Below are 21,957 nucleotides of genomic sequence, written 5' to 3'. Positions count from 1 at the left end.
CACTAATGCCAAACAAGCAAACTACTGATTATCCCCCAATATCTATTCTACTCTCCCTTTTAGTAACAGAACTTTCTGGGCATATAGCCAATGAGCTACACTCCTTGGCAGCTAAGTGAGGCCTGTGACTAAGTTCTGACAAATGAGACGTAAGCATAAGTTACATATGTAATTTCCAGAGCATGCCTTTCTAAGTAAGCAGCTTGCTCTCCACTTCTTTTTTCTCTCTTTTGAGGGCCAGGTTCAACTATACGCATGACAACACCAAAGAGAATGGCAAAACTTAAAGATAGAAGGAAAGTAGAATCCTGGGTGATGTCATGGAACAGAGCAGCTTACCCCTGGGCTTGTTACTTGAGAGAGAAACTTGTACTTTTTTCTAGCCACTGTACGTGAAATCTTTTTGTTATGGTGTTCAGCTTATATCTTGTACACTTTGTACTAGGGGAGATAATACTCTGCACTGCACAATTGACATCTGGAGTATTATCTTCTACTCTGGGCTACGAAAAAGTCTATAACTGGAGCACACCCAAAAGAGACCAATTAAGATGATTTGTGACTTAAAAACCATACAAACTGGAGGAAGAATGAAGAAATTAAAAGTATTTCAAAAGTATTTAACTTGAAAAGATTAAAGTGGAGACACAACAATTCAAATACTTGGAGGCTTATCACAGAAGAGTCGACTTATATAACCTTAAATAAAGAACAGGAATTACAAGAAAGCCGTTATCATTCATTTAATAAAAGTTTACTCTATAATATATGCCAGGCACTGTCCGAAACACAGATACAGCAAATCAGACCCATTCTTGGCCTCTGGAAGCTTACAGGCTAGGAGGAAGAGGCAGATGCTAATGTAAACAAATATTTAATTATAAACTGTGACAAGTCTTCAAAATGGAACATTTAAGACACCATGAAAGAGAACACGGGATCCTGAACTAAAATCTGCAGAACAAGTTTAAAGGAAACAAAATCTCTTAAGTATCACCCTTTCCAGGATCTAAAAGAAAGCTAATGAGGCAAAATACAAAAAACAAAAAAGAAAAATAAAGAAGAGACTGGAGAAATGACCTGTGGCTGGATTACAGAGAGCCTTGAAGTCCACATTAAGGATTCTGGGAAATCACTAAAGGATGTAAAGTAGTAAAAGGAAAGTTATCATATTTGCCTTTGTTTTTTTTAGGGGGGAGGGGGCTTCGTTTTGTTTCTTTGTTTGTTTTGTTTTCTCAGAGGGGCATTTAAAGAGAAGAGACCAGTTAGGATGTTTCTGTAATATTCCAAATAAGAAACGACAGACTAAGCTAATAGCAGTGGAGCTGACTTTAAAAAGATTTAAAAAAAAAAAAGGACTTGTAAAATATCCAGGAGATAAAATTGTCAGGACTTGGAGAAAGACTGGATATGAGAGAGAAGAAAAAGGATTTCAAGGATGTCTCCCAGGTTCGGCCCTTTGCAACCAGACAGATAAACCACTCGTTTTACTGGAGGAAGACCAGGTTTGGGTGGGAAGGTGATATCTTCAGTTTTGGACAGGATGAGCTTGAAGTGTATAGTAGGCTGAATAATGGCTCCCCAAAATATTCAGGTCCTAATCCCTGGAACCTGTGAATGTTACCTTATATGGCAAAAGGACTTTGCAGCTGTGAAGAAATTGAGGCTCTTGAGATGGGAAGATTCTCCTAGATTATCCAGGTGGACCCTAAATGTAATCACAGGTGTCCTTATAAGAAGAAGGCAGAGGGAGATTTGACTATAGAGAGTAGGCGGCGATATGATGATGGAAGCAGAGTCTGGAGTGATGCACTTTGAAGATGGAGGAAGGCGGCCACAAGCCAGGAAATACAGATGGCCACTAGAAGCTAAAAAAGGCAAAAAACAAAACAAAACAAAAACCAGATTCTACTTCAGTGCCTTCAGAACTGTAAGAGACTAAATTTATGCTGTTTTATTGCACTATGTTTGCAGTAATTTGTTACAGCAGCAACAGGAACTAATACAAAGTATCTTTGAAACATTCAAGTGGATATGTCAAGAAGGTAGCTGGGGGGGACCAGCCTGGTGGCATAGTGGTTTAAGTTCATGCACTCTGCTTCATTAGCCCAGGGATTGCAGGTTAGGATCCTGGGCGTGGATCTATGCACCGCTCATCAAGCCATGTTGTGGGAGCATTCCATATACAAAATAGAGGAAGATGGGCACAGATGTTAGCTGAGGGCCAATCTTCTTCACACACACAAAAAAGAAGGCAGCTGGGTCTGAAATCAAAAGAAGTCTGTACTGAGGATATTAATCCTGGTCATTGGCAGTAACTGGAACGTTAGTCTTAAAAGAGGCTTGACCAGAGAAAATACAGAGTTCAAAGAGCAAAGATCTTGGAAAGCTCCAATTTAAAAACCACAAAAGGGGAAGAAAAGCTGACAAAAAAGAATGTAAAGGAGTCATCAACTGGTCAGAGAGGTTAGGAAGAAGACCAGGAGAGCACAGTATCATCAAAGTTAAAGTAAGAAAATATTTCAAGAAGAGCTTGGTCAAAATGCTGCTGAGACTTCCAGCAAGATGAAGATGAAAAATGCCCATTGGTGACTTTACCAAGAGATGTTTCAGAGAAATTATCAGGACAGAAATCAAATCTGTGTGGTCTGAGGAGAGATGAGGAAATGCGGACAGCAAGTGTAGACAATTCATTCAAGAAGTTTGGCTGTGAAAATAAGAAAGGTAGTTAGAAGAGCAAACAGGATCAAGAATTTTTAAGATGGAAAGACTGAGCAACCCTTGGTTGTATAAACTTTCATTACCACCAGCAATATAAGAAAGGATGTGTTGCCCCACAACCTCATAGAATGTTAAACTTTTGGATTTTTACTAATTTGTAAGTAAAAACTAGCATCTTAGTAGTTTGGTTTCATTTTCTTAGGAATGAAGTTGCATATCTTTTCAGATAAGAGGATTAAAGGACCATTTGCATTTCTTTTTCTGTGAACTGTCCATTCACAATGCTTGCTTATTTTTATATTGGGTTGCTAGTACTTCTCTTATTTCTAGAGCTCTTTACAGTTTAGGAGGGTGAAACCTCTGCCAGTGATATGAACTACGAATAATTTTTAATAATTTGTCTTTTCATTTTGTTTACAGTGATTTTCCTTTTGTTTGGTCATAGTTAGGAAGACCCTTCCCACAACAGTTATGAAAGAATTCTTGTTTTCTATTACATTTATGTCTCCATTTTCTACATTTAAATCTTTGATCCCATTTGAAATTTATCTTGGTATACAGTGACATGAATACTAAGATAAATTCTAGATAGGTACCCTGATGTCCCAACACTATCTTCTCTCTGCCACCAATGAATTGAGATGCTATCATTTTTATATATCAAATGCCTATATGTATTTGGGTCTATTTCTCCACTTAGTTTTCCTGAACAGTGTTCACAAACTAGTAAACACTTATTTAATAATTAAATCTTTAGATTGTATTGGTATCTGATATGGCACTCCTCCACCATTGCCTTTCTTTTTCAAAGCCTTCCTGGCTGGTCTTGCCTGCTTATTTTTTCAATAAACTTCAAAATCAGCTTGGGTGTCCCAGAAAAAAACAACTGTTAGTCATTTTATTGGGATTGTGTTCTATTTATAATTTAGGGAAAATCATCATTTTGATGTTGGTTCTTCTTAACCCAAGAATGAAGTCTATCTTTCCATTTAAGTGTTCTTTTGTGTGATGTTTTAATGGTAATGGGAAGAATCTGGTAAAGGTGAAGAGGCCTGCTAGTTAATCATGGCAGACTAAACACAAGATTTATTTCTATTCCTTACCAAAACCCCACTCAAGTGAGAGTAAAATAAAAAGGCTACAAATCCCAAAAGCTCAAAAAGAACAGAAGTAAAAACGACAGATACAAGTTATCAAAACATTTTTAGAGGTTGGAGTGATACCAGCATCATGGCAGAGTGAGCCCTTCCCTTAGAGTCTCCCGCCTAAAATACAATGAAAAGGATATTCATAAACCAACAGAGGACATTCACACAACACAGATGTTGGAGAGATCCACACAGCGACATATCTGAAGGTAGGGGTGCTGGACACCCCCCACCCCAGCAGGCAGTGGAAGGAGGTAAGTGGATCTCCTCTCCCTCACAAGCGGCAGCGATCTAGGGCACGGGACCTTGTGCAGCGGCTGGTGCGTGACTCTGAGAGGAGAAGGAGGAAAAGGCAGCCCTCTGCAGGAATGCTTGTGCTCTTGGGGTTGCCTCCCAGCCTGAGGGAATACTCCACACTGAGGCAGCTAAGCAATTGTGGGGGCGTCCACACCAAGACAAGCAGACCAGGCGGGCAGATGGTGAGTGCAGAATGGGAGCACACGGGATCACGCAACAAAAGAAAGCCCCCTTCCCAACCTCCCACCTGGCGCACCAGCTCCACCGGTCGGCCAGAGTAAGGGATCCATGCCAGAGCACCAGTGCCTACATGTGTATAGCAGCAGTGGCCAGTGGGCAAACGCAGACAGGCCAGTGGCACAGCTTCCAACAGACAGGCACATCTGCCGAGGGTCACAGTGGGCTCAGAAAACACAGCTCCTGCCCCGCCCCACACACACTGGTAGCAGGTGGAATCTGTGACCAGATCTGCAGTGGGATAAATGTGACAGCAAAAGCCAACCCCATCAAAGAGCATGAAGAAGTATATTAACACTCCAGACCAGAAGGAAAATGACAAATACCCAAAAATCAATCCTGAAGCCACAGAAATTTACAATCTAAACGACAAAGAATTCAAAATAGTTATCACAAAAAAATTCAATGAGTTATAAGAAAACTCAGAAAGACAGTTCAATGATCTCAGGAATAAAATCAATGAACAGAGGGAATTCTTCACAAAAGGGACAACCTATTAAAAAAAAAACCAATCAGAAATGTTGGAGATAAAAAACACAATGAACGAGATAGAGAAAAATCTGGAATCCTGAAAAAACAGAGCTGATATTATGCAGGAGAGAATTAGTAATTTAGAGGACAGAAATATAGAAATGCTGCAGATGGAAGAGGAGAGAGAACTAAGACTAAAAAGAAATAAAGAAATTCTCTGAGAAATATCTGACTCAATTGGGCAATATAAGGATTCTAGGTATTACAGAGGGAGAAGTGAGGGAGAAAGGAGCAGAGAGCTTGTTCAAAGAAATAAAAGCTGAGAACTTCCCAAACCTGGGGAAGGAGCTGGAAATACACGTAAATGAAGCTAACAGAAATTCTAATTAAATCAATGTAAAAGGACCTTCTCTAAGGCATATATTATTAAAACTGGCAAAAGTCAATGACAAAGAAAAAATATTAATGGCAGCAAGGCAGAAGAAAATAACCCACAAAGGAACCGCTACAGGCTTTCAGCAGACTTCTCAGCAGAAACCCTACAGGCTAGGAGAGATTGGAATGATATATTCAAAACTCTGAAAGACAAAAACTTTCAGCCAAGAATACTCTATGCAGTGAAACTATCCTTCAGATCCGACAGAGAAATAAACACTGTGAGATAAACAAAAGCTAAGGGAATTCATCGCCACAAGATCCCTCCTACAAGAAATGATCAAGAAGGCCCTCATACCTGAACAAAAAAGAAAGGGTTTACAAAGCCTTGAGCAAGGAGATAAACAGACAAACAAACAAACAAAAATTCAGAAAACTGCAGCTCTCTATCAGAAAAGGTTAGCAGACACTTAATTATAACATTAAAGATAAAGGGAAGGAAAGCCTCAAAAATAACTATAATCACTTCATTTTAATGACAAACTCACAACAGAAAACGGAATAAGTTGTGACACCAATAACTTGGACAGGGACGAGGAAAGGGATGGAACCTGCTTAGACTAAGAAAATATGAGGCTATCAGAAAATGGACTATCTCATGTATGAGATCTACAAACCTGACAGTAATGACTAAACAGAAAATCAGAAGAGACACAAATGATTAATAAAGAGAAAACTGAGAAAACCATCATAGAGAAACACCAAACTGAACTGGCAGTCGGAAATACACAGGACGAGAAACAAGGGAAATACAGAACAACTGGAATACAAGTGATAAAATGGCAGTATTAAGTCCTCATATATCAATAATCACTCTAAATGTAATTGGACTGAATTCTCAAATCAAAAGCCACAGAGTGGCTGGATGGATTAAAAAACAAGACCTAGGGGTCAGCATCATGGTGGAGTGAGCTTCCCCTATTGAACTCTCCCCCTCTAAGACACAACAAAAAGGACATTCATATTCCAACAGAAGCTATTCACACAACACAGGGGACGTCTGAGGCACCCAGGCAGCTGTGCACCAGAGGACTGAGGTGCTGGAATCCCCCAGAGTTAAGTGGAAGGAGGTAAGAGGAGCTCCCTTCCTTCCCCAAGGACTGCGACCCAGAGACTGAGACCTCACGGCTCGCAGAGGAGGAGGAGGGGTGGCTCGTTGAGTGAAAAACGGCGCTCTCCAAGACCCCTCACAGCCGGAGGGCATCCCCCTATGGAGGGAGCAGAACTGCTGCAAGGGTAGTTTCAACAAGCTAGCCCCTCAAGAGAGCAGAGAGCAACAGCGAGGCAAGAAACCTCTGAGATCGGGGAGGCAAAAGTAAGTGCCCCTCCCCCACACGGCCAGCCCAACCAGCACTTCAGCACAGCGGCACTTCAGCTCAGCCCCGTCCCCAGAGGCAGCGGGGCCTCCAGGTGCTCGGGCCCAACCAGCGGCAGGGCGACCCCACACTCCTGCACCAGAGGTAGCAGCAGCTCAGTCCCCACCACGCACACCCCAGCTGGACCAAGCCATGGCCCCAGCTTCCCCAGCTCCACCGTGCTACAGCCCCAGCTCCTTCAGCTGACCGTGCCCCACCCCCAGCTGCTTCGGCTTCCCCACCCCTAGCTCCAGCTGCTTCGGTTTGGCCTGTGCTCAAGCTCCAGCTGACTTGGCCCAGCAACTTCGGCCCACCACACTCCAGTTCCAGCTTCTTTGGCCCAGCGTCGCTCTAGCTCCTCCTTCTTAGGCCAAGCACACTCCAGTTCCAGCTTCGTTGGCCCAGTGGCACCCCAGCTCTTCCTTCTTTGACCCAGCGCACTTCAGTTCCAGCTTCTTCAGCCCAGGGGTGCTCCAGCTACTCCTTCTTCGGCTCAGCGCACTCCAGTTCCAGCTTCTTTGGCCCAGCACACTCCAGTTCCAGCATCTTCGGCCCAGCGGCACTCCAGCTCCTCCTTCTTCAGCCCAGTGCACTCTAGTTCCAGCTTCTCTGGCCCAGTGCACTCCAGTTCCAGCTTCCTTGGCCCAGCACACACCAGTTCCCGCTTCTTTGGCCCAGCGCACTCCAGTTCCAGCTTCTTCAGCCCAGCGGCACTCCAGCTCCTCCTTCTTCAGCCCAGACCACTCCAGTTCCAGCTTCTCTGGCCCAGTGCACTACAGTTCCAGCTTCTTTAGCCCAGCACATAACACTTCCATCCTCTTTGGCCGAGCGGCACTTTAGCTGCAGCTGTTGCAACGAACCCACACTGGAGCCACTGCTGCTTTGGCCTAGTTGTGCTTGAGCTCCAGCTGTTCTCACGCTTCTCCTGCAGCAGCCTCCACTCAGCCAAGCTGCAGATCAGCCAGGGGCCGACGAGAGTGCCCGCGGATTGAGGCGGGCCAGAATACACAGCACTTGACTCCCAACCAGGGGCAGAAAGAGGAAACTGCGACCATATATTTTCACTATGAGGAAAAGCCAACGCCGACAGACACTATGCAAAAATATATTGAATCTCCAGACCAAAAGGAAAATAAGAAGCACCCAGAAGTCAACCCAGAAAGCACAGAAATGTATAACCTTAACGACAGACAATTCAAAATAGCCATCATAAAAAAGCTTAATGAAAATACAAGAAAACACAAACAGACAATTCAATGAAATCAGGAGTTTCTTCACAAAAAAGATTGAAACTATAAAAAAAAAATGAATCAGAAATCTTGGAGATGGAAAACACAATAGAGGAGATAAAGACAAATCTGGAAGCTGTAAGCATCAGAGCTCACAATATGGAGGAAAGAATTAGCAATATTGAGGACAGCAATGCAGAAATGCTCCAGATGCAGAAGGAAAGAGAACTCAGACTAAAAAGAAATGAAGAAACTCTCTGAGAAATATCCAACTCAATTAGGAAATCAAACATAAAGATTATAGGTATTCCAGAGGGAGAAGAGAGGGAAAAAGGAGCAGAGAACTTGTTCAAAGAAATAATACCTGAGAACTTCCCAAACCTGGGGAAGGAGCTGGAAATACCAGTAAATGAAATGAATAGATCTCCTAAATATATCAACACAAAAAGACCCACCCACTCCAAGGCATATAGTAGTAAAGCTGGCAAAAGTCAACAATGAAGAAAAAATACTAAGGGCAGCTAGACAAAAAAAAAATAACATACAAAGGATTTCCTATCAGGCTCTCAGCCGATTTCTCAACAGAAACTTTACAGGCTAGGAGAGAGTGAAACGATACATTGAAAATTCTGAAGGACAAAAACTTTCAGCCAAGAATACTCTATCCAGCAAAAATATCCTTCAGATATGATGGAGAAATAATAACTATCCCAGATAAACAAAAGCTAAAGGAGTTCATTGCCACAAGACCCCCACTACAAGAAGTGCTCAAGAAGGCCCTCGTCCCTGAGGAAAAAAAGAGAAAGAGGATTCAAAGTTTTGAACGAGGAAGAAAACAGGTCGACAAAACCAGAAAAATAGCAGTCTTCTATCAAAATAGATTAGCAAACACTTAATTATAAAACCAAAGATCAAGGGAAGGTAAGCACCAAGCATAAATATAACCTCATCATGTTAATCACGAACTCACAACACAAGAAGGAATAAGATGTGACAGCAATAACGTAGAAGGAGAACAGGAAAGGGATCAAATCGACTTAGTCTAAGGGAATAAGAGGCCATCAAAAAATGGACTATCATATCCACGAGATTTTTTATACAAACCTCATGGTAACCGCTAACCAAATAATCAGAAGAGAATCACACATGACAAAGAAAGAGAAAACTAAGAGAACCCCCATACAGAACTACTAAACTGAATTGGTAGTCCAAAACACATGGGATGAGAAACAAAAGAAATGCAAAAGAACTGGAAAAAGAGTGATAAAATAACAACAACAAGCCCCCATATAGCAATAATTACCCTAAATGTAAATGGATTGAATTCTCCAATCAAAAGACACAGAGTTGTGGGATGGATTAAAAAACAAGGCCCAACAATATGCTGCCTCCAGGAAACACATCTCAGCTCTAAAGACAAACACAGGCTCAGAGCGAAAGGATGGAAGACAATACTCCAAGCTAATGGTAAACAAAAGAAAGCAGCTGTTGCCATACTTATATCAGACAAAGTGGACTTCAAGATAAAACAGGTAATGAGAGACAAAGAGGGGCAATATATAATGATAAAAGGGACACTCAACCAAGAAGACATGTTACTTTTAAATATATATGCACCTAACACAGGAGCACCAAGGTACATAAAGCAACTATTAACAAACCTAAAAGGAGATATTAACAACAACACAATAATAGTAGGAGATCTTAACATCCCACTTTCATCAATGGATAGATCACCCAGACAGAAAATAAATAAGGAAATAATGGGCCTAAATGAAAAACTAGATGAGATGGACTTAACAGACATATACAGAGCACTCCATCCAAACACAGCAGATTACACATTCTTCTCAAGCGCGCATGAAACAGTCTCAAGAATAGAACATATGCTGGGAAACAAGGCAGGCTTATATAAATTTAAGAAGATTGAAATCATAACAAGCATCTTTTCAGACCATAATGCCATCAAGTTAGAAATCAACTACAAAGAAAAAACCAGGAAAGTGACAAAGCAGTGGAGACTCAACGACATGCTACTAAACCACCAATGGATCACTGATGAAATTCAAGGAGAAATCAAAGCATATCTGGAGATAAATGAAAATGAAAATACACTGTACCAACTCATATGGGATGCAGCAAAAGCGGTCCTGAGAGGGAAACTCATAGCAATACAGGCCCACCTTAACAAACAAGAAAAAGCCCAAATGAGCAACCTCAAACTACGCCTAACAGAATTAGAAAAAGAAGAACAAACAAAGACTAAAGTCAGCAGAAGGAGGGAAATAATAAAAATCAGAGCAGAGATAAATGAAATTGAAATTACAAAAACAGTAGAAAGGATCAATGAAACAAAGAGCTGGTTCTTTGAGAAGATAAACAAAACTGACAAACGCTTAGCCAGACTAACGAAGAAAAAAACAGAGAAAATGTGTTGGTTTATATTCCACATGGACAGAGAAAATTATACTGTGGTTACCAGGGGCAGTGGGGGTGGGGGGTGGGCACAAGGGGTGAAGGGAGTCATATATATGGTGATGGACAAACAAAAATGCACAACCCAAAATTTCACAATGTTAAAAACCATTAAAACATCAATAAAAAAAAAATATCTGAAGACAAATGAAAATGAAAATACAACATACCAACTCATATGGGATGCAGCAAAAACGGTCCTAAGAGGGAAATTCATAGCAACACGGGCCCACCTTAACAAACAAGAAAAAAATCTCAAATAAGTAATCTTAAACTACACCTAACAGAACTAGAAAAAGAACAAAGTCCAAAGTCAGCAGAAGGAAGGAAATAATAAAAATTAGAGCAGAAATGAATGAAATTAAACCAAAAAAGCAGTAGAAAGGAGCAACGAAACTAAGAGCTAGTTCTTTGAGAAGATAAATAAAATTGACAAACCCTTAGCCAGACTAAGAAAAAAGGAGAGAAGTCTCAAATAAACAAAATTAGAAATGAAAGAGGAGAAATTACAACCGATACCGCAGAAATACAAAAGAGGACAAGAGAATACTATGCAAAACTATATGCCAACAAATTGGACAATCTAGAAGAAAGGGATAAATTCTTAGACTCATACAACCTCCCAAAAGTGAATGAAGAAGAAATAGAGAATCTGAATAGACCAATCACAAGTAAAGAGATTGAAACAGTAATCAAAAACCTCCCAAAAAATAAAAGTCCAGGACCAGATGGCTTCTCTGGGGAATTCTACCAAACATTCAAAGAAGAATTAACACCTATCCTCCTCCAACTATTCCAAAAAACTGAAGACAGACCACTTCCTAACTCATTCTACCAGGCCAACATCACCCTGATACCAAAACCAGGCAAGGACAGCACAAAGAAGGAAAATTACAGGCCAACATTGCTGATGAACATAAATGCAAAAATCCTCAAGAAAAATTCGCAAATTGAATACAGCAATACAATAAAAGGATCATACACCATGATCAAGTGAGATTTATACCAGAGACACAGGGATGGTTCAACATCTGCAAATCAATCAATCAATGTGATACAACATATTAACAAAATGAGGAATAAAAACTACATGATCATCTCAATAAATGCAGAGAAAGCATTCAACAAGATCCAACATCCAATTATGACAAAAACTCCCAATAAAATGGGTATAAAAGGAAAGTACCTCAACATAATAAAGTCCATATATGACAAACCCACAGCCAACATCATACTCAATGGGGAAAAACTGAAAGCCATACCTCTGAGAACAGGAACAAGATATGGGTGCCCGCTCCCACCACTCCTATTCAACACGTTACTGGAAGTTTTGGTCAGAGCAATTAGGCAAGAAAAAGAAATAAAAGGTATTCCCAATTGGAAAAGAAGAAGTGAAACTCTTGCTGTTTGCAGACGACACAATTTTATATATAGAAAACCTAAAGAATCCATCGGAAAACTATTAGAAATAATCAACAACTACAGTCAAGTTGCAGGGTACAAAATCAACCTACAAAAATCAGTTACATGTCTATTCTCTAATAATGAACCAATAGAAAGAGAACTCAAGAATACAATGCCACTTACAATCGTAACAAAAAGAATAAAATATCTAGGAATAAATTTAACCAAGGAGGTGAAAGACCCATACAATGAAAACTATAGACATTATTGAAAGAAATGTTTATGATGACATAAAAAAATGGACTGATGTTCCATGCACATAGATTGGAAGAAGAAACGTAGTTAAATGTCCATAATACCTAAAGCAATTTACAGATTCAATGTAATCCCAATCACAATCTCAATGACATTCTTCATGGAAACTGAACAAAGAATCCTGAAATTCATACGGGGCAACAAAAGACCCAGAATAGCTAAAGCAATCCTGAGAAAAAAGAACAAAGCTGGACCATCACAATCCCTGACTTCAAAATATACTACAAAGCTATAGTAATCAAAATAGCATGGTACTGACACAAAAAACAGACACAGAGATCAATGGAACAGAACTGAAAGCCCAGAAATAACCACACATCTACGGATAGCTAACCTTTGACAAAGGAGCCAAGAATATACAATGGAGAAAAGAAAGTCTCTTCAATAAATGGTGTCGGGAAAACTGGACAGCCATATGCAAAAGAATGCAAGTAGACCATTATCTTTTGGCATACACAAAAATTAACTCAAAATGGATTAAAGACTTGAATGTAAGATGTGAATCCATAAAACTCCTACAAGAAAATATAGGCAGTACACTCCTTGCATTGTTCTTAGAACCATCTTTTCGAATACCATGTCTACTCGGGCAAGGGAAACAAAAGAAAAAACAAACGAATAGGACTTCATCAGACTAAAGAGTTTCTGCAACGCAGAGGAAACCCGGAACAAAATGAAAAGACAACCTAACAACTGGGATAAAATATTTGTAAATCATATATCCAACAAGGGGTTAATCTCCAAAATATATAAAGAACTCATACAACTGAACAACAAAAAAACAAAGAATCTGATCAAAAAATGGGCAGAGGATATGAACAGATATTTTCCCAAAGAAGATAGACAGATCTTGCCAACAGGCACATGAAAAGATGTTCAACATCACTAACCATTAGGGAGATGCAAATCAAAACTACAATCAGATATCACCCTATACCTGTTAAATGGCTATAATTACCAAGACAAAAAATAACAAATGTTGGAGAGGATGTGGAGAAAAGGGACCCCTCATACACTGCTGGTGGGAATGCAAACTGGTGCAGCCACTATGGAAAACAGTATGCAGATTTCTCAAAAAATTAAAATTAGAAAGACCATACGACCCTGCTTTCCTATACTGGTTATTTATCCAAAGAACTTGAAATCAACAATTCAAAGAGACTTATGCACCCCTATGTTCACTGCAGCATTATTCACAATAGCCAAGACATGGAAGCAACCCAAGTGCCCATCAACTGATGAGTGGATAAAGAAGATGTGGTACATATATATACCTAGAGGGTATTATGTTAAGCAAAATAAGCCAGACGGAGAAAGACAAACACTACATGATTTCTCTCACATGTGGAAGATAAACAAACACATGGACAAAAACAACAGATCAGTGGTCACCAGAGGAGAAGGGGGTTGGGAGGTGGGCATAAGGGGTAAAGGGGCACATATATACGGTGACTGACAAATAACGTACAACTGAAATTTCACAATATTATAAACTATTATGACCTCAATAAAATAAAAATAAAACATTTTTAGAAGGTAAAAAGTATACAGCGGAATTCATAGACTGAGAACTTTGAATACTGAGTACCTATATAGAAGATACTCGAAAAGCCAGTTTGTGCTCCAGAATCATGGAAAGGCTAAGTATCACAGAAGGTGGGGAACAAAGCATGGAAGTGAAAACAAAAGAGATGGGTTTAAAATCTCTGTAAGGGTCAGTTAGATCCCTCTCCTTACCCTCCACCTCTCTATCCCATATTCTTTCTTACTCTATCTATTTTGTGGAGAAAGTGAATTGAAGACACTATAGAAACAAAGATACCAGGCACAAGTTTGGAAGAGAGCCATTATAGTGAAAACAGGGAATTAAGTAAAATTTCCTATATTTAACAATGAAATCACTTACCTCCTTGCATAGTTCAGCTCCAAGAAGTCTAGCAGATACGGGTATAACCTACTCTATTCCCTTGGCAAAAATGTGGCAGATTCTTAGCTGTCGAAATTAAAAGCCCCAGAGAAAAGATCTCTAAATGGTGAAATTCGGTGCTTTTCTTAAAATGATCTGGCCAGACTCCCTACTCAGTCATCAAATGATAAGTCCCACCTACATGTTCACAGAGTTTCTAATCAGTTTTGTACTGACTCATGTTTAAATATAAACAAATCAGCAGACATGTGAAGAAAATATCTAACGTAAACAGAAGATTAAAAACAAATAAAAAGGAACTTGATGAAACAGAGACAACTTAGAGAATAAAAGAAAATTTTAAAACAAGGATAATTAACATCATCAGAAAGATGAAAGATACTGCATCCATGAAACAATAACAAGAAGTTATTAAAAAAAAACAAAACAGAAAACAAGAAAAGGCTCTTAAATTCAAAACACTACAGGTGAAATAAAACAGGAAGAAAAGAAGACAGTTAAATCTCCCCAGAATGTAGAACAAAAAGACAAACAGAAATAAAAGGAAAGGTAAGAAAATCTGAGGTTCAATCAGGAGGCCTAACATCCAACTAACACAAGTTGCAGAAAAAAGAACAGTGAAAACTGAGGTGAAGAAATTAACAAAGGAATAATATAAGAAAATTTACCCAAATGAAAAGATACATACTTCCATACTATAAAGGCCTAAATGTTCATCAGAGTGAACATAAAAAGACTCACACCAATGAGATCTGAGAAAATCACAGGGGTTGGGAGTGGCCTTCAACTGAATTAGTGATGTTTTACTTCTTGGGGCAGGTGGTAAGAACACAGGTGCTTGTTATTATTCTTTACCCCTCTTTGTATGGCTGAAATATTTCACAGTAAATTAAAACTAACAAAAAAAGACCCATCTCAAGGCACATTATCCTCAGTATTCTAAAGTTTTGCAGTAAAGAGGTTTCGAAAGCTTCCAGAGAGAAAAAAACAAGACACTGAAAAAGCATCAGGAATCACTATGATATTGGATTTCTCAACAGCAACACTAGAAGCGTACATAAAGACACTGGAGTAATGCCTTTATAAATCTGAAGAAAAATGACATCCAACCTAGAATTCCACACCCATCTGAACTACCAGTCAAATGTAATGATAGAAGAAAGACTTTTCAGACGTATGAGGTCTCATTTGAGTCATTAAATTTGGGCAACAGAACAGTCATGGAATCCTGGAACAGGAGAAAAAGGCCAGACAGAAATCCCAGGATATACATGTACAGGACACATGGGATGTATATCCTGTATACATCCCAGGATAGACCTCTACATATATTCTTACTGCAACAGAATAATATTACAAAACTGTAAACAACCTAAACGTCCAAGAACAGGAGAATAAATAGTGATGTAGTCACACAACAAAATACCAAATATAGTGGTTAAAATGAACTAGAGTTACATGTATCAACATAATTCTCAAAAGCAATGTTAAACCAAAGCAATCTGCAGAATACTACATGAAAGATAGTATTTATAGTGTTAAATCATATAAAATAGTTATATATATTGTCTTTATGTTCATACATACATGGCAAAATATTAGAAGATGCATGGAAATGATAAAACACATTTTCAGAATAAAGATTTACTTTTGGGAGAAAGAAAAAGCTTATTCTTTTATTAGAAATGAAGGAAACATAAAGAAGGAAATCACTTAATTTGCACTTTTCTTTATATGGGAATGGAGGAGGGAAAGATCAACGGGCTGAGGGTGGGTAAAGATCCTAAGCAAAAGGGTACAGAGTTTCTGCTTTGGATGATTAAAAAGTTCTAGAAATGGATAGTGGTGATGGCTGTACAACACTGTGAAAGTACTTAATACCAATGAATTATACATTTAAAAACAGTAAAATAGTAAATTTTATGTTATGTGTATTTTCTGACAATTAAAAAAAAATCCTAAGCAGAGTGAGGATGGAATCCAGAACACAGGTAGATTAGCTTTTGAGGAGGAAGTGGGATATCTTCACTATTCTAACAGGAAGGAATGCGGAAAAGATGTAAAGAGATAAAAAGTTTGAAAAGTCATCATAAAGAACAGGCAAGCAAGTTGACTAAAGAAAGTCAGCTTCCCAGACAATGTTGAAGGCCCATTGGAAGCCTTACGAAACCTTATGAAGAGACAAGCTCCTGAATAATTATCAATCCAAAAATGATTTTCTAAAACACTTGCACTATGTAGAGGTTAGAAAAGGTTTTTTCCCAGAGCCTTTGGCTTATGACTCTATGAAATTCTTAAGAGGATGGTATCTACAGATCAAATGAAGGGAATCAGAGTAATGGTAGATGGCATACAGTTTAAAACAGTGTTTCTTAAACTTGCCTGATCATAGGAATTGAACTACTTGAGGTGTTTATCTCAGGCCTCACTCCACACCTAATGAATCAGAATTTCCAGGAGAGGAACCTGAGATTCTAAATATGTATGTGAAACTAGCAAGCCTGGATTATTCTTAGGATCTGACAAATTTGAGAAACTCTGGCTCGGAAATGCCACTTGAAAGCAAAGAACAAACTGAGTTCTACCACCTCCCAAAGTGTATGTATTGGTGGCATAGCGGAGGAAGAAACAAGTGTTAGAAGGATTAGAGGGAGGCAGAGACCTAAAGAACAGAAAAAAGTAAGGCTGCCATGGAAGCAAGAGACATAATGCCAATCTGGCATTATCAGCCTTTAAGAAGGCAAAGTGGGGAGGGGGAAGGATTGTGGAATCAGGGGGGAAAATGCCTATTAAAAAAATAGTAGTCAGCTTTGCCTGCATTACAAAAATTTAATATATTTATAATATCTGTAAAGTTTAAACAATTATATTTGAATATACATATTGCTCTCTGTCAACACGTTATGTGGTTCTTTAGATTAGAAACTCAACTTTACAAAGATATCTTGTATCAATTGCTGAGAGTTAAATAAGCTCAACTGTGCCCCCAATATATACACCTTTTAATAGACAGTCACAACTCAGTTAAAAACTTAGAACATAGCAGCTTTATTCATAATTGCCAAAACTTGGAAGCAACCAAGATGTCCTTCATTAGGGGAATGGATAAACAAACTGTGCTACATCCAGAAAATGGAATATTATTCAGCACTAAAAAGAAATGCACTATCAAGCCATGAACAGACATGGAGGAACCTTAAATGCTTATTACTAAGTGAAAGAAGCCAATTTGAAAAGGCTACATCTACATGATTCCAACTATATGACATTCCGGAAAAGGCAAAACTATGGAGACAGTAAAAAGATCAGTGGTTGCCAGGGGTTGGGGGAGAAGGGAAGGGATGAATAGGCAGAGCATAGAGGATTTTTAGGGTAGTGAAAATACTATGTATGCTACCATAATGATAGACAGATGTCATTATACATTAGTCCAAACCCAGAGAATGTACAACACCAAGAGTGAACCGTAACATAAACTATGGATTTTGAGTGATTATGATGTGTCAATGTAGCTTCATCAATTGTAATAAATGTACCACCCTGGTCGGGGATGTTGATAATGGAAGAGGCTATGCATATGTGGGGACAGGGAGTATACAGGAAATCTCTGTACCTTCCCCCCAATTAAGCTGTGAACCTAAAACTGCTCTAAAAAAATAAATTCTAAAAAAAAACCCCAACAACTTTGAAAAATACCAAACTAGAAATACACTATATGGAAAACCCTGTGGTGGGAGGGGGTAATTATTCCACAGAACTCATGTTTCAGGAAGAAGCCTATTCAAGTTGATTGTTTAAAAAACAGAAAGGAAAGAGAAAGCCAGCAATCTTCCTAACCTTGTGACCTGTGAATAGAAAAGCATTCCTACTTTAAAACACAGAGTGCAAAAGCAGTGTGAGTCAAAATGTGTTTATTATAAGCTGTACCTAGAAGGAGAGGAAAAAAAGAACCAAACCCACCATTTTTATGCTGTTTTATTTTATAAAGCCAGCTACTTAAAACATTTATTTCTCCTTTTATATAACACACTGACGGGTAGTTCCTTAAAGATTTTCAGTTATTTACAAGGTACAAAGCACCTTACTAATTCTACTCTCTTAATTAGTACTACCAATTCAGTATAAAATGTTAATTATATTAATTAAAGATGAGAAGCCCCTAATAGTCCATTTTAGGTCTTGCCACAACACACAATGAAGAAATAACTTTTGTTGATTTTCTCTGGAACAGTAGGCACCATTTTATAGTAATAAAAGTAACATTTATAAGAACTTTTACCACCACCTAAATAAAGTTAAAGAGCTATGATCCTCAGTAAAAGATTTCAATATTGTATGTACACAGAAACTTCTTTAAAAAAAGCAGAACTTAAAATACACACATTTACCAGATAAAAAGAACAAAATCCTATCATGGTAGATATGCTTTTTTAATCAATTCCCCTTTCTCCCCAGCACATATATATACATACCCTTCTTCTCCATATACACCCTTCAATTACTCAGTTGCTAGAAGGTGAAAATCGTCTCAGACGGTGACAGTTAAAACAACTCCCCATTTAACTTCACTATATTTTTAGAGTTTTTGTTGCTTTTGTTTGCAATTCATGTAGAGAATTTAAGACCTATAGCATCATCAGCATCATCTGGGAGCTTGTTAGAAATGCAGACTATAAAGCCCCAACCCAGACCTACAAAATCAAAATCTGCATTTTATATGCACATTAAAACTTGCTAAACCCTCACCTATAGGATTTAATACCATTCAGAGATGGAGGAAAAAACAATTCCTCTTTGAAGATATGCCACTATTTAATCTTGGGGAAGGTCACAACCAAAACGTGACCTTCCTCATCTATAAAACAAAGGCTTGGAAATGGCCCCCACTTGCTCTAAAATTCTGTTAGTCCATAAAATGTCTAGAAGAATATCTGAATTTTTAATCAGTTTATCAGCTGCCATAGGATTTTTATAAGGAGGGGAGCCAAGGATTACATATTTATTGCAGAACTATCATACTTCAAAGTTTAAAACCATTAAAAAAGTTAAGTAGCCAAAATTACAAAATACAACACCTAAGCAAAGAAATCATAAATTATATTTATTCCTAATATATATATATATTTAAGGAGAAATCCATTTCTAAGTGAACACTAATTTTTCACCATTAACTGACCCAAAGATTCCACAAACACAAACTTTTTGGTCAAAACTGTTATTTAGCCAACAACTATTTAAAACTTAATTAGACCTGAATAATACTACAGAACTATAAAAAATACTCTACTGTGTCAATACACACGTAGTTCTTTCCATTAGAAACTCAACTTTACAAAGTTATCCTCTATCAACTGCTGAGAGTTAAGTAATCAAATTTGAGGATCAGCTGGGTGCTTCAATTGATATTTATCATGAACTTACCTTTGGTGTTAGAATATTTGAGTTTTATAAAATATTAAAAGAAAAAAACTACCTGTATGTGCATCCTAGCTTACGATAATTTAAAACTATAAAACTAACAGAAGCTATAATTTTTGTTGCACAAAACAAACCTGCATTTTACTTCCTCTACCTAGTGCAGATGAATTCTAAAGTAGCGCTTCTCAAACCTTAATGTGCATATGAATCACCTGCAGATCTTGTTCAAATGCAGTTTCTGATTAGAAGATCTGGGTAGGGGTCTGAGAGTCTGCATTTCTAGCAAGCTCCATGGTGATGCCAAATTCATACACAGAGCAAGTAGAAAGCTTCTAAAAACAAAAAAGCATAACTTACAATATTTAGATGGCATGGTTTGCAAAGCACTGGTCTTGATAACATTTCCAATGAAATTCCTAACTGAGCAACCTAACACTTTCCCATCCTTATCTTACTCGATCCCTCATATGGATGTGATACTTAATCATTCTATCATTCTTAAAACCTAGAAAACCTGTATCCTAATCTTCCTTCTACCTCTCTTTCTTTTTGATGTCTTCCCATGTTCCTCATACTTACATGTGGGTGCATCACAGGATTCCATTCTTAGCTTTATCTCTTTTCCATTCTAATGCTGTCCCTGGGTCACCTGTATGCTCATGGTCCAATTTCTGCATCTCCAGCCTAGACATGTCTCCCAATCTTAGATCCATATATTCAACTACCTAACAGACATTTCTAACCATTTGTCTTCACAGGTGTCTAACACAAAATATCGCAAACTGAACTCTTCGTCAACACCTTCCACCCCTAGAAACCAGCTTTTTCAACCCTGTATTGATTTTGTGACCACCCCCACCCATCAGCCCATTTGTCCAAACCACATTTTAAGACTCTATCCTTCTCCCTCACCAAGTGCAATTAATCCTATCTTCTACTTATTTCTCAAATTTCCTTCCTTCCTCTCTAGTGTCAATATCAGTTTGGAAATGGATCATTTCTGATCTGGTTACCAGAGTAACCTAACTAGTCTTCTTGCTTCCAATCTCCTTTTCCCCCTCAGTCTCATCCTCCACACTACTGTGTAATCTTTGCAAACCTAACTTGATAGCATTCCCCTATTAAAATTCACCAACGATTCACCATTAACTTTAGGAAAAAGTACTAACTTTTTTTTAGCGCGTCATGTAAAGCTCTTCACAATCTTGATTCTGTCTCTCTCTGGTCTCAACTCCCGCCACCCCTTGACAGTCAGCAAGTACTCTTGCCATGTCAAGCTACATGCAGCTGCCTGAGAGTGTCACATCCTCTAATGCCTGTGTGTTTGCATAGGTTATTATTCCCTTAGCTTAAAACGCCCTTATTAAACTAAGTACTAATCTTCTTTCAAGACTCTACTCAAGCATCACATGCTTTAAAATGCCTTTTCTAATCACCTCAAGTCTGAGTTAGGTAACACCACAAACTGTGCTCCCTCTATTACAGGGTTTTCCATATGCCTGCCTCTATTCTAGTACTTATCAAACTGTATTATAATTGCTGGCTTATTCATCTCCTCCACTAGACTGAGTTCATCAATTACTCCTTTTAAAAACAGAATGTCCAATACATGGTAGGTTCTCAATAAGTGTATGCTGAATAAACTATCTTGAAATACAGTCATAAATAATTATTATGGCTACATGTTTAAACTATAAATAACTTCCAATAACTGTGTCTCTAAGATAATAAAAATTTTACTTCACTTTACTAATAGACTCAACAGAACTTCATAAGACCTCACAAAACATGGAAGTCCGAAATACTTAAGGTACTCACTTAATTCTCAACAACCTAAACGTATTTGTTAAAAATATTAGAATAGCCTTCCGAATATTGTGTTAAACTAAGATATTTTAATTTCACTAACTACAGCGTTAGACAAATAAAAGCACTAGTCTCTTCTCCAATGGCTGAAGTAGGAAAGGAGTATAGTAAAATGATGCGTATATTGTTCAGGTGGCCTAGGTTTGTGCCCTGACTTCTTCTACTTACTAGCTACACAAACTTGGATAACACTGAACATCCCCAAGCCTCAGTTTCTTCAATGGAAAACAGAGATACAATTGCTTACGTACCCCAGAGGTTGTTTCAAATATACAGATATGAATGTGAAAGCATTTCTATAAACCATGAAGTGCTAAATAAATCTGAACTATTATGTTAGCTTCCATCCCAGCATCTGCCAAAGATTTTACAGGTGCAGATTTAAATTCAAGTTTTGCAGGCTACTACAACCTCCCATACCCACTCCATATTTCTCTCCAATGACTGAAAATTCATAAATAAAATTAAGTTCCAGGATCACCAGAGCACAAGACTTATTCAATTCAAATTCACGAGTCCTCAATATTCTTATGTATTTAAAGTGTTAAATGATATCTAATTTAATAATAATCTGACATGTTCTTAAAAAGTGGTTATTGTATAAATCTCAAAGTAAATCTCAAGGTAAGTTGTTGGTACAGTCATTTAAATTTCAGCTC

General features: G+C 38.2%; 1 protein-coding gene across 3 annotated transcripts in view; it reads right to left on the bottom strand.

Annotated features, from left to right (window-relative positions):
• RSBN1 (round spermatid basic protein 1) overlaps positions 1-21,957 on the bottom strand; it is a 51,122-nt gene that overhangs the window by 16,003 nt on the left and 13,162 nt on the right. The gene's annotated exons all lie outside the window — the stretch shown is intronic.

The sequence above is a fragment of the Ceratotherium simum genome, chromosome 2, assembly GCF_057802395.1.
Source record: "Ceratotherium simum simum isolate JZ-2026a chromosome 2, ASM5780239v1, whole genome shotgun sequence".
Lineage (NCBI taxonomy): Eukaryota > Metazoa > Chordata > Mammalia > Perissodactyla > Rhinocerotidae > Ceratotherium > Ceratotherium simum.
This window is presented reverse-complemented; position numbering and strand designations above follow the sequence as displayed.